The sequence below is a fragment of the Theropithecus gelada genome, chromosome 10, assembly GCF_003255815.1.
Source record: "Theropithecus gelada isolate Dixy chromosome 10, Tgel_1.0, whole genome shotgun sequence".
Lineage (NCBI taxonomy): Eukaryota > Metazoa > Chordata > Mammalia > Primates > Cercopithecidae > Theropithecus > Theropithecus gelada.
The window spans coordinates 58,438,723-58,452,836 of record NC_037678.1 but is presented as its reverse complement, the minus strand read 5'-3'; the positions used below and the strand labels follow the sequence as shown (position 1 = coordinate 58,452,836).

At 45.6% G+C, this 14,114-nt stretch overlaps 1 long non-coding RNA gene across 1 annotated transcript; it reads left to right on the top strand.

Annotated features, from left to right (window-relative positions):
* The first annotated feature begins 5 nt into the window (after positions 1–5).
* LOC112633234 lies at positions 6–12,773 on the top strand. Its single transcript, XR_003121502.1, has 3 exons — positions 6–123; positions 4,298–4,414; positions 11,571–12,773. It is a non-coding gene; the product is annotated as an uncharacterized LOC112633234 (long non-coding RNA).
* Positions 12,774–14,114: the final 1,341 nt, after the last annotated feature.

The window sequence follows — 14,114 nt, the reverse complement described above, 5'->3', positions numbered from 1 at the left end:
CCCCCCTCGGAAGCACGTGCGCCTTACGTAATTTCCTGTTATTCTTCGGTCTGCCTCCTCCCAGTGGCGTGGATTTGCTCCCGAGCAGCTTTTGGGGCGTGCCTGCTTCCTCCCCTCTGTCAGGTGAGTGAATAGGTGTCATTCTTCGCAGTCGTTCTCTGCCTCCACCGCCCCGGCATCTCCTTGTGCTTGGTCCTCTACCTGGAGTCACCTATGCAGCGGAATTCCGCGAGGCGGGGGCGAGGACGTGCGGAGGTCTTTATGGCAGCCAATCCCCGGCTGAGCGCTTGGCCAGAGTTTCTGTGATGCTAGAATCTGGACTGCCTGCGACCTCTCCAGGACTCGGACACCAACCCTCGCCTCCTGGTGATCTTTCAGGACCTGCAGAGAAGCGAAGAGGTATTGGACGTGGCCAGGGTCAATAGTGTGAAGCCAGAATTAGAATTGAATTGAAATGCCTCGGTTTTTTTTTTCTTTTTTTTTTTTGAGACGGAGTCTCGCTGTGTCTCCCAGGCTGGAGTGCAGTGGCGTGATCTCGGCTCACTGCAAGCTCCGCCTCCTGGGTTCAGGCCATTCTCCCGCCTCAGCCTCCCAAGTAGCTGGGACCACAGGCGCCCACCACCACGCCCGGCTAGTTTTTTGTATTTTTAGTAGAGACGGGGTTTCACCATGTTAGCCAGGATAGTCTCGATCTCCTGACCTCGTGATCCACCCGCCTCGGCCTCCCAAAGTGCTAGGATTACAGGCTTGAGCCACCGCGCCCGGCCAATGCCTCGGTTTTGATATCGCTGTGTTTGTCTTGAGGCAACTGCTTTTCCTCCTCTGGGCCTCTCAGTTTTCCATCTAGTAAGTAAAGAAGTTGAACCTTATCGGTGAATCTCGTGTTTTCAGGCGTAGACTCCTTTGAGAATCTGGTAAGAACTGTAGACCCTCTTGCCAAAGAAATGCACCTACACACCAAATTTTGCAAAAAGATTTAGGCAGTTCACCAAAGGAGATGAATTTTAGGGTTCTTTACATTTTTCTGATTCTGAATGTTGCTCAGATGGCAGGCGGGAAAAGGTGATCTGTGCAACAGCTGCCACCTGCTTCATCACCAGGACTGGTTCTGCTAATCTAGCTGTGCCTCTCCTCCCCTGGCAGTCTCCAGCTCCACGTCTGCACTTCTCAAAGCTTCATGAGAACAGATGATTTTGCTCAATAGAGTTGGCTGGTGTTGATTGTGGCCCACCCCTAGAGTGAGGGTTTTTCCCTGAACCAAAACTGGCCCCATCCACCCTCATTCCCCAATACCTTAGTTGTAGTCAACTGACTAGATAGGCTGCCGAAGATGGTTTAACTGTGTCCAGCTTAACTACAGCCAGTCTTTGGAATGCCTGGCCTATATTTGTAAATGAAATCTAACAATTTATTGTATAACGTTGTTAAACATAAAGCATGAAGTTGGCCTTGGGTAAAACATTTTAAATTCTCGTCGTTCATACCAGAGGTTCAGTAACTGACGGGATGAAAGAAAACTGTTCATTGTAACCTAATGATGCTAATTAGATAGCATTAGAGTATATTAGAGATTAGATAACTTGTTCTAGCTGGCTTTGTCCTTTGTCTCACAGTGCTGGTAAGTCAGGATTTAAACTGCCCTTCTCAACATCTCTTGGAAAAGAAAAAGCGGGAAATATGATGCATTTTTGTTTCTCAGACCTTGCCAAGTGAAATGTATCAAGACCAAATGCATCTTTTTAAGCTGCCACTTCAAAATATAACTTCAGATAAAATCTCATATATCCTTGAGAAGGCCGGGCACGGTGGCTCACACCTGTAATCCCAGCACTTTGGGAGGCCGAGGCGGATGGATCACTTGAGGTCAGGAGTTTGAGACCAGCCTGGCCAACATGGCGAAACCCCGTCTCTACTGAAAATACAAAAAGTTAGCCAGGCGTGGTGGCACATGCACCTGCAATCCCAGCTACTCAGGAGGCTGAAGCAGGAGAATCTCTTGAAGCCGGGAGGCAGAGGTTGCAGTGAGCCGGAGATTGCGCCACTGCACTCCAGCCTGGGCCAAAAAAGCAAAACTGTCAAAAAAAAAAAAAAAAAAAAATCTCATATATCCTTGAGGGGAAAGAATTGTCTGAATCCTGATTGAGTTCCCAGAGCTTAGCACAGTTCCTGGGGGTTAGTAGGTGCTAAATACAGTTTTGATGAATTCTCATTTTACCTGCTTTCCATCCCTAATTATATTAAATACTAAAAAGTAAAAAGTTACAATATTTCATTTTGTGTAAGCACATCTCCATCATAAAGCGTTAGATGCTTTCCAAGAATGTGACTCATTACTCAGGGAGTACTTGGAAGATGAGAACCTCTTGTGAATACCGAAGCCTGTTAACTCACACACCTGACGTGGCCTGAAGTTCTAAGTCATTATAGATAGGACTGGCTCACGGTGTAGTACATCATGACTTGGAATGAGATAGAAAAGCAACAAAATGGGGTGGATCTGAGTGAACAAAAAGCCAGATCACTGTCCTATACCAGCAATTCTGGGTCTTTTTAACCATGGGAAAAAAGCCTGAATTTGTGTGTGGACTTTATATTCAAGAAATCAACTTTGTATTAATGCACATGGTAATGCCATTTAATTAAAAAGCTGTGGTAGATGTAAAATTCCTCTAACAGTGCTTCCTTCTTGTTACAAGTGTCTTGTACATACTTTAGTAGGAGAGACTTAATTCCATGAATTTGTACTGCAAGAACAATTTATATAGGAAGATAATAGTTTTGCTTAAAAAATAACTTTGGAGAAGCCAAGTTCAAAGTAATAAAGAAAATTATTTCCCTAACAATGTGACTGCCATCCTACCAGTTGGTAATCTGGAAAATATTCTGTTCTTATGTTTTAAGACTCAAATTAATTTATTTCTTACCTCGATATACTTTTCTTAATGACTTGGGGTAGGCCAGGTGTGGTGGCTCACGCCTGTAATCTCAGCACTTTGGGAGACTGAGGCGGGTGGATCACTTGAAGTCAAGAGTTCGAGACCAGCCAGGCTAACATGGTGAAACCCCATCTCTCCTAAAAAAATAAATAAATAAAAATACAAAAATTAGCCGGGAGTGGTAGCGCATGCCTGTAATCTTGGCTACTCTGGAGGCTGAGGCATGAGAAGCACTTGAACCCAGGAGGTAGAGGTTGCAGTGAGCCGAGATCATGCCATGGCACTCCAGCCTGGGCTACAGAGCAAGACCCTGTCTCAAAAAATAAATAATTAATCAATTAATTAAAATGAAAATGAAAATGACTTTGGGACAGAAGGTAGTGATAATGATTGTTTGTCTTGATTACAAGTTGTTAGCTCATGTAATCTTCATAACCAATTTGTGAAATGTACTTTTATGATGTCTGTTTTACAGCTGAGGAAACTAGGCTCAGAATAGTTAGATAACTTGTCCAAGGTTACATAGCTTGTAAGTGGCAGAACGGGGATTCCAATCTAGGCAGTCTGGCTATCCACCCTGCTGATCGCTGAGTTACGCTGCTTTTCTTAGCCTCCCCACCTTTACCTCCTGTAGTTGGTACCCAGCTAGACCAGGGATACCTGCTTTCACCTGGAAAATACCACTGGGCTTGAGGAAATTGGCTGCCCAGGGCCTAGGACTGTTCCAGCCACACTTTCTTTGCATGTGTTTGAACCCAGCAGGCATATTTCCCTCTCAGATCTCAGATCTTTTGTATGTGATGTTTCCCCTCCTGGAGCATTGTTTACCCACAGTTCATCTCGTCATTCAAAGTCTCTGCTCATATCAGCTCCCCGGGCGGGGGGGGGGGGTCTTCTTTGGCTTCCCCAGCACCCCCTTCCCTCTGTATCCCTTTACCCTGCTTTATCATAGCACTTATCACTACCTGACAATGTATAGTTATTCTTTGGTCCCGTCACTAGAATAGAAGCTACCTGAGGACAGGGACTTTGTGTCTTTTTTTTTTAGTCACTATTTCTGTTGAATCAAAGATGCACATTTTCCCACAATTTATTAATAGCAGTTAGAACATCTGGATGTGTCTTATAATCACCAGTGTGTTCTGGTTTAGTTGGTAGTATTTTTTTTTTTCTTTCTTGTACCTACAGTAAGTGGTGAGTCTTTAAAATCATGGTGTCTTGGAATTGATGAAAATACCGTGTATCCCCAGGGCCTGAACTCTATGTGGCACGTAGTTGGCGCTCAGTAATTACTTGTTAAAGGAAGGCATTGAGTGTTGTGTGCCAGAAACTATTGAAACTTTTTTTTTTTTTTTTTTGAGGTCTCTCTCTGTCACCCAGACTGGAGTGAAATGGCATGATCTTGGCTCACTGTAACCTCTACCACCCAGGTTCAACTGATTCTCGTGCCTCAGCCTCCTAAGTAGCTGGGATTACAGGTGAGCACCACCATGCTCTGCTAATTTTTTTATTTTTAGTAGCAATTTATATCATTCTAGTAGACTCTTAGAAAGTAGATGGGGAGGGTGGGGAATGTAAGAGAGACCAGTTAGAAGACACTCGAAATATCTGAGGGAAGACCAGAATGGGAACCATGGCTGAAGGATGGTGAGACCAGCAGGGCTCCGCGGCCTGCTGAGCAGAGATGTCTGGCCTGAGCCAAGCCAGTAGGTGGCCCCCTTCACTAAAGAAGGGAATCCAAGAAGACTAGGTTTGGGGAGTGGGAGGGTTTGGTTTTGAACATACAAATTTCAAGTGCAGATGAAAGCAGGAATCAGGTCCCAAAGGCTGCAGCAAGGGATTTATCCTAAGGTTTCTCCTTCTAAGAACTGTAGGAGCTATGGAAAGAAATGACCGGATTTATTTTGTCTGGTTTCAGCATGAGCCAGCATGGTGATCCAGGCCCGCGATGATGGTGATCGAAGGGGCAGGTGGCCCTAAGTATGGAGAACAAGTGACCCGATTGAAAAGTTGTGTAGATCAGGCCTCAGGGAGAGATTGACTACGAACAGGATGGGCAGTGAGAGAAAGCTGACAATGATACTTTGCTTTCCAGCTTGAGCAACTGAATGGATATTGGTGCCCGTCTCAATTAAACTCTGTTGAACCCAGCTGACAGTGAGCAGAGGAAGGACATTTAAATGGAGAATCATAGTAACGCTAATACTTTCTTTTATTCTTTCTTTCTTTTCTTTTTTTTTTTTTTTTTTTTTGAGACAGAGTCTTGCTCTGTTGCCCAGGCTGGAGTGCAGTGGCGCACTCTTGCTCACTGCAACCTCCACTTCCCTAATTCAAATGATTCTCCTGCCTCAGTCACCCACATGTGCCACCATGCCTGGCTAATTTTTTTTTTTTTTGGTGGAGAAAGGGTTTTGCCATGTTGGCCAGGCTGGTCTTGGACTCCTGGCCTCAAGTGATCTGCCCGCCTCAGCCTCCCACAGTGGTGGGACTGTAGGCTTGAGCCACTGTGCCCAGCATATGAGAACTGATACTTTCATAGCTCTTCCTATGTATCAGAAGACTTATTTTAGTTATCACCACAATCCTATGAGATTACTATTATCACCATCATCTTCCAGATGAGGAAACCGAAGCAAAGAGTAGTAACTCACCGAGGTCACACAGCTAACAAGTGGCGGAGCTAAAATTTGAACCCAGGCAACCTGGTAGAGTCTGTGTTGTCACTGCCTCTCTGTGCTGATATTTCTCTAAATTAGCTCAGTTTGGACACTGAACCTGAGAGATCCGTGGGGCAGCCACGTAGAGGTGTCCAGCAGGCAGGAAGATACATGGTTCTGAAGCTCACATGGGAAGTGGGGACTGGAAATAAAGACTGTGGAGTTTGCATACAGGTGGCCATTGAAGCCACAGGAAAGGACAGGACCCTTAAGGAGAGGGTGGGAAATAATCGGAGAAAAGAAACAAGGGAGCCCTGGAAGGCGAACAAGCATTCCACTTGTGGGAAGGACATAGTCCCTTCTGCAAATGAATATGCTGCACCTGGCTTGTAGATCTTCAGTCAACAGACAGTCCATCCCCCTGAATTTGTTTGGCTCTGGGTACCCTGACAAAAATGGAGTTCCTGGACCCACAACCCTAAGGACCTGCCTCAGTGGTGATGATCCTCCCCACTTTCTTCTACCAGGAGAGTCCACTGTGGGCCTGTTGGCTTCTCTGGGCATCTGTTTTTTGCCCCTCCCTACAACTGAAGAGCCTCCAGCTCCTCTGTCTACCGCCCGTCGACTTTGTCAGCTCAGGTCCCCTCCCTGTTTCTAGGACCACAGTAACATTTCACCTGGAGCTTCTTCAGGTCCCTCCTGAACTTATTTTCAGCCCTTTATCCAAACATTTCTTGTATCTCCTGCTAGATTCTAAATTTCTGGAGGGCAAGAAGAACCTATTACGTTGACTTTCCCTCCCTCAACCCCTGCTCCCCTGTGTGGGTTAAATGGCCTGACGCCATTGTCCCATGGGACTTCGCATGCAGTCCACCTGAATAGGAGCTGCATTTTGTATCTCTGTACCTAGCACAGGAGCCAGGGAGTCCATCAGTCAGTCAGTCATCTTAGCAAATAATTCCAGTTGTCTACTAGATTTCTAGAAACATGACTGGGGACTGTCGATGCCTTTGACAGTTGATTGAGCAGCAGGACCTTTCACAACAGCCTCCTGTTTTTGTGGGTGGGGAATAGGCAAGGTTTGGGAAGCGGGCATTCGCTGCTCTTTCTTGTCATTCTCTTCATAGCCCCCAAGCTACTGTGGTCTATTGTTTTGATAGTTGCTTTCCCGAAATGTTAACAGGATGGAGAGTGAAGGAGGAGTCTGTGATACCTCAGCCATGCGCCAGTGTGCGGATTCCCATTCTGCATGAATTTGATTTCCAAGACTGCAGTCAATCCTCAGAGCTCCAGGTAACTGCTGATCACCAGCAGAGGGAGCCCTAGGACCACAGGGCCTCTTCCCTTACCGATGGTAAAGCCCTTCACTGTGGCTTCAAAACTGTGGAAGACCCTGGATTTGTGGATCACTTGCCTTTAGAATAGAATCAAGAAATAACGCTGCAGAAGAATCTCCACATGGTAAGGATTGGGAGTGTTGAGAGGGGCTTCTGGGGTGCAGGTAATGTTCCTTCATCTGAAGTTGGTTATAGGAGTGTATGCTGTAATGTACTATATGTACATTTTTTTGTGTGTATAACTAAACTTCAATTAAAAGTTTTTAAAACTTAAAATAAACATCTCTATGTATACCACAAAATAGGTGTCAGGTTAGGGTGAGCTGTTCTTTTCCCTACAATTCTTAACCTTATCTGAGTCACAAGACAGCCCTTCCTCCCTTCCTCTGTGAAAGCCACAAACGACTGGTTAAGGACTTCTGCAGCAGCCGCCGAATAGAGAAAGTGAGCGCAGGACATGAACAGATGGTTCACAGCAAAAGAAATACAAATAGCCCTTAAACGTATGAAAAGGTGCTCAGTCTCAATCTTCAAAGAGAAGTGCTTATTGAAAGTATGCGGAGATTGGCCGGGCGCGGTGGCTCAAGCCTGTAATCCCAGCACTTTGGGAGGCCGAGACGGGCGGATCACGAGGTCAGGAGATCGAGACCATCCTGGCTAACACGGTGAAACCCCGTCTCTATTAAGAAATACAAAAAACTAGCCGGGCGAGGTGGCGGGCGCCTGTAGTCCCAGCTACTCGGGAGGCTGAGGCCGGAGAATGGCGTGAACCCGGGAGGCAGAGCTTGCAGTGAGCTGAGATCCGGCCACTGCACTCCAGCCTGGGCGACAGAGCGAGACTCCGTCTCAAAAAAAAAAAAAAAAAAAAAGAAAGTATGCGGAGATACCATTTTTAACCTGTCAGATTGGCAGAAATCCCAAAGCTTGACAGCATGCCCTGTGGATGGGGCTGGAGGTGGGGGAGTCGGAAGAATAAATAGCAGGCCCTTTAGTACATTACCAGTGGGATTGTGAAATTGACAGCCCTGTTGATTTGGGCAATATCTACCAAAATTACAAGTCTAAGAATCTACCCTGTAGATGACATTTGTACATATATGTAATAATTTAATCTCCAAGTTGTCTTCTTGCTCTGTAAAAGGAAGATTTTGGAAGTTAAGAAAACTTTTTCTGCCTCAACGAAGTCACATTTTAACACTAATGTCTCACGCTGTGGACTCAAGAAAATCTAATTTAAAACAGAGCCAGGCAATGGCTTCCATTGACTGACTGGCTGGAGGGAGCTGCAGGCTAACTAGGAATTAGGAATTAGCCACAACAGAAGTGCATTGGTTTTATCTCAAGAAATATCCTCCTTTACACCTGTCGTGGCAGATGTGCCCACTGCTTGGGTGGCAGGACACTTTGATTGTCTCACCAAGACTGTGTGGAAAGGGGTGGGGTACTTCTCCAAAGGGAAAAGTGGGCTGCTGTCACCCATAAAAGGGGTGGAGGGAAAGGGCAGGCAGAAACAGTCAATGTCTTCCATAGCTCCAGGTCACGTCTGCCTGCTGCTGATACCACATTCATATCTGCAGCCTGTGTGTCTCCTTGACACCACGCCTCTGTGTCCACTGTCCTCCTAGTCAGTCGCCTACATGGATGTCCCTCTGACACCTGGTGAAACATGATGTGTTTCTAATTGAGCAGGTTATCTTTCCCTCTAAGCCTGGTCTCCTGGCCTTTCCCCAGTGCCTTCCAATTTAATTGAATCAAATCGAATGTAATTCACCTCCTCCCATCTGTCTGGCTTCTGGGTTAATACCCCCCAAACTTTGGAAATATTTTAATGTGTTAATATATTATTTTTTAAATAAAAAGTAGTTTTAACAAAAGAAAAATATACCTCTGTAGAAAATTTAGAAAATATAAGGACTCAGGCACTTTATCTTTTTTATCCCCTGGTTAGCCCTGGGAGGCAGACAGTGTTATTTATCCCCATTTTACAGATGAGGAAACTGAGGCTCAGAGAGGAACGTGGCTTGCTGCTTTCACACAGGTCAGAAGGATCTGTGCCGGATTTGAGCCCAGGTCTTTCTGGTTGCGAGCTGGAGGCGGTCTTGTCTTTGGGATACTCAGTTGAAGGGCTTGGCCTTTGCCTCAGAAGGACTCGACCTGGCCCCCTCTTGAGGATGTCCTCTGGCAGCATTTGGTCATGGTGTTGCAGAGTGCCTAGGAGCCACACTGACTCTGAGAAGCCCTGCCTCACACACCCACCCCTCTGTGTGGCCTTGGACACACTGCCCAAGCCTCTGTGCCCAGTTTACTCCTCGGAAAAATGGGAATGATGATAGTAATCATAGGCTTCCCTTAGAGGACTAGGAGAGAATGGAATGACCAATGTGGTAGAACACTGCCTGGCTCATAGCATCTGATAATGGCTTAGATATTTGTCCCCTCCAAATCTCAGGTCAAAATGTGACCCCCATTGTTGGAGGTGGGGCCTGATGGGAGATGTTTGGGTCTTGGGGGTGGATCCCTCAGGAATGGTGTGGTGCCCTCCCATGGTAATGGGTTCACCCCAGGCCCAGTTGTTAGAAAGAGTCTGGTACCTCCCACCTCCTCTCTCTTGCTTCCCTCTCTGGCTGCGTTATCTGCGCAGGCCAGCTATGCTTCGCGTCCCGCCATGAGTGGAAGCAGCCTGAGAACCTCACTAGAAGCCAAGCAGATGCTGGTGCCATGCAGAACTGTGGCCCAAGCAAACTTCTTTTCTGTATACATTACCCAGTTTCAGATATTCCTTTATAGCATCACAGAACAGACTAATACAGCATCCAACAACATTAGCCACTGCTACTATTATCATTAGTATTTTAAGTGTGTGCATTTTAACTGCTGGTACACTGTGTGAGCTGGCTTGGATGTCTGTCCGCTCCAAATCTCATGTGGGACTGTAATCTCCAGTGTTGGAGGTGGGGCCTGGTGGGAGGCGTTTGGATCATGGCGGCATATTCCTCACGCTTGGCTGGGCGCCATCCCCGTGGTGATGAGTGAACTAACGGGACATCTGGTTGTTTAAAGGTGTGCGGCACCTCCCCCCTCTCTTGTTCCTGCTCTTGCCATGTGACACACGGGCTCCCCTTTGCCTTCCACCATGGCTGTAAATTCCCTATGGCCTCACCAGAAGCAGATGCCAGCACCCCACTTCCTGTACAGCTTGCAGAACCAAGAACAAATTAAACCTGTTTTCTTTATGAAGACACAGACTCAGGCATTTATTTATATCAGTGCATGAACAGCCTCATACACTGGGCATACGTGTTATATCCTGCTTTCCTTCAGTTTACTATTATGAGCATTTTTATGTCACAATATATTCCTCAAAACATTATTTGAATGACTGTATAATAGTCCATCATTTAAATATATTCATAACTTATTCTGTAGTTAACCATTCACCTGTTTCTGGACAATTAGGGGTGTGTGTGGGTGTTTGTTGTAATAAAAAACTCTAAACCAAAAATCCTTGTCTGATTATTTTCTTAGAGTAGAGTTTTACACCTGGAACTCCTGGGTGAGAAGGTATAAACAGTTTAAAGTCTCCAGCAACACACTGATAATTGCTTCAAAGGAAAGCTCTCAACCGTTTACTCTCAGCAGTGTGTATATTAGGGCTGTCCTCACCACACCCTTTCAGGCAGCGAGGCGAGCTTTTTTTAAAGTTCACCTTTGTTGCTATTTATTTACAAGGCAGGTTTTTACTACATGTCCCTGGGATGGTGGGGGTAGGTCCCATGCCCAAGGTGCTTCCAGCTATGCTGCCTGTTACAATGTTCTTAAATTAGCTAACAGTCCCATAAGCCCTGGGTGGACATATTTACCTGTTTCCTGCCTGGTCTGTTTTCCTGCAGGTGGAAATATAATTTCAGTGCTGGAAATACTCTTTTTTTTTTTTTTGAGATGGAGTCTTGCTGTGTTGCCCAGGCTGCAGTGCAGTGGCACCATCTTGGCTCACTACAACCTCCATCTCCTGGGTTCAAGCAAGTCTCCTGCCTCAGCCCCCTGAGTAGCTGGGATTACAGGCTCACACCACCATGTCCAGCTAATCTTTTTTGTACTTTTTGTAGAGACAGGGTTTCACCATGTTGGCCAGGCTGATATCAAACTCCTGACCTCAAGTAATCCACCCGCCTCGGCCTCCCAAAGTGTTGGGATTACAGGTGTGAGCCACCGTGCCTGGCCAATACGTTGGTTTTTCTGTTTCTCTGTTGCCCCTGCTTTAAGGTGTTTAGCATGTGCCCTCCCTCCCTGGTGACGGCATAGTCCCAAAGCCCAGTAATAGATTTTAAAGAAATCTGACTCAGGTAAGGTACAAGCTTAGCTGGACTGGCCCATTATCTGAAATCTGTGTGTGACCTTCCCAACTGATACTGCCAATACTTGTGTCTGTTTCAACTTCAGATTCCCGTTCAGTATACTCACCCTTTAAGTTACCCTACTACTAGTATCCTGACCTCCCAGAAAGAGGGCTAGAGTTTTATTTTGTTAAAGTAAAATCAGTATTCCCCAGTGCTCTGTATTTTACAAAATGCATTCACACATGACTACTTTGATCCTCAGAATGATTCTGGGAGTTACATAAGTTTATCTCCATTTTGCAGATGAGGCCCAGAGAGGCGAAGCCATTTGAGCTCATGAGTGACAGATCTCAAGCCCTGCTCTTTCTAAAGCGTGCTGCCTTCAGAAAAGAGCCAGAAGGATGAAAATTACTTTAGAAAGATGAATACCAGCTTTGAAGGAATAAAAGCTGACGAGGAATTGAAGGAGTTGAGGCACAAGCTTGAACAGGGTTGCGTGTTTGGCCCTTGATTGTAAAGGCCCATTGTTGCACCTGTTCCTGTTACTTGGGGAGTTGCAGCAGAAGGAACAGCGGCCTGAGACTCTAGAGAGCTGGGGAACACGTTCCCTCTCATCCCTCCAGGGCCACCACTTCTTGTGGGCCCTTGGGCAAGTCACTGTACTTTCTGAGTCTCAGTTTCCCCATTTGCAGAATGGAAATAACTATCCCAGTCTACCAACTTAGAAGAATTGCTTTGAGGATCTGATAAGGTGGTGTAGATGCTGCTGCCTTGGGGGCTTTAAAGTCTGGAGCTCAAGCGACCCCTTAAGTTGGGCTTACTTAGTAACTCCAGGGTTGGGCAGAACAGGACTCCAATGAGGGTTCTTTTCTTTTTCCCTTTTTTTTCTTTCCCTATCTCTTAACTTTTATCTTTATTATTTTACAATGCCCTTGTAAGATGAAACAAGTGTTGCTGAATTTTTTTTTCTTTTTTAACCTTTATTTTAGGATTGGGGTACATGTGCAGGTTTGTTACATAGATATATTGTGGGCTGCTGAGGTTTGGAGTATGAATGAATTAGTCATCCCAGTGGTGAGCATAGTCCCCAGTAAGTAGTATTTTTCAGCCCTTCTGTCCCTCTCCATTCTTGTATTCCCCAGTGTCTGCTGTTCCCGTTTTTATGACCATGTGTACTCAATGTTTAGCTCCCACTTAGAAGTAACAACATGCCCAGCACTTTGGGGGGCCAAGGTGGGTGGATCACGAGGTCAAGAGATCGAGACCATCCTGACTAAGACAGTGAAACCCTGTCTCTACTAAGAACACAAAAAATTAGCCAGGCGTGGTGGTGGGCACCTGTAGTCCCAGCTACTTGGAAGACTGAGGCAGGAGAATCACTTGAACCGGGGAGGTGGAGGTTGCAGTGAGCTGAGATTGCGCTACTGCACTCCAGCCTGGGCAACAGAGCAAGACTCCGTCTCAAAACAACAACAACAACAACAAAAAAAAAACGTGGATGCATGATTTTGTTTTCTGTTTCTATGTTAATCCACTTAGGATAATGGCCTCCAGCTGCATCCACGTTGCTACAAAAGACACGATTTCATTCTTTTATATGGCTGCCTAATATTCCATGGTGTATATGTACCATATTGTCTTTATCCAATCCACTGTTGATCCACACCTGGGTTGATTCCATGTCTATGCTATTGTGAATAGCACTGCAATGAACATATGGGTGCGTGTGTCTTTGTGGTAGAATGATTTCTTTTCCTTTGAGTATAATATATCCAGTATTGGGATGGTGCTGAAATACTTAAAGTAGAAATGAAAATTGTCACGTGCTCCACCACGCCCTTCCATTCCACTCTGCAGAGAGACAGCCACTGTTTGTGGTTTAGTACACCTGGTTCCAGGCTTTACATAAACTAAACCCATGCATATTTCTCTGTGTATACTTTTTCAGTACATGTACACGTGCACTTGTTCATACAGTTTGTTCTTTAAATTTTATAAAAATGTCCTCTATACTGCATCTCGACTGATCCCCCTCATAATTTTAAGACCTTGCTATATCAGAGCTACTTTTCTATTCTAGAAAGACATGGCCAGGCACGGTCTCACGCCTGTAATCCCAGCACTCTGGGAGGCCGAGGCGGGTGGATCACCTGAGGTCAGGAGTTCAACACCAGCCTGGCCAACATGGTGAAATCCTGTCTCTACTAAAAATACAAAAATTAGCCGGGCATGGTGGCGCACGCCTGTAATCTTAACTATTCAGGAGGCTGAGGCAGGAGAATCGCTTGAACCCGGGAGGCGGAGTTTGCAGTGAGCCGAGATCTCGCCATTGCACTCCAGCCTGGGCAACAAGAGCGAAACTCCGTCTCAGAAGATAAAAAAAAAAAAAGACATAGAAACTCTTCTATCTGGGCATTTTACAGGTATATATATTTAATGTATTAATTTGGGTTATTACCAATTTTTATTATTTTATTTATTTATTTATTTTGAGACAGAGTCTCACAGTCACTCAGGCTAGAATACAGTGGTGCGATCTCGGCTCACTGCAACTTCTACCTCCCGGGTTCAAGTGATTCTCCTGCCTCAGCCTCCCGAGTAGCTGAGATTAAGGCGTGCGCCACCATATCTGGCTAATTTTTGTATTTTTAGTAGAGATGGGTTTTCAACATATTGACCAGGCTGGTCTCAAACTCCTGACTTCAGGTGATCCACCTGCTTCAGCCTCCCAGAGTGCTGGGATTACAGGCGTGAGCCACCACACCTGGCCTGGTTATTACCAATGTTTAAAATACTACCAATTGTGCTGCATTAAAATGCTTGTCAAACAAGTTTGTACTCTTGTAA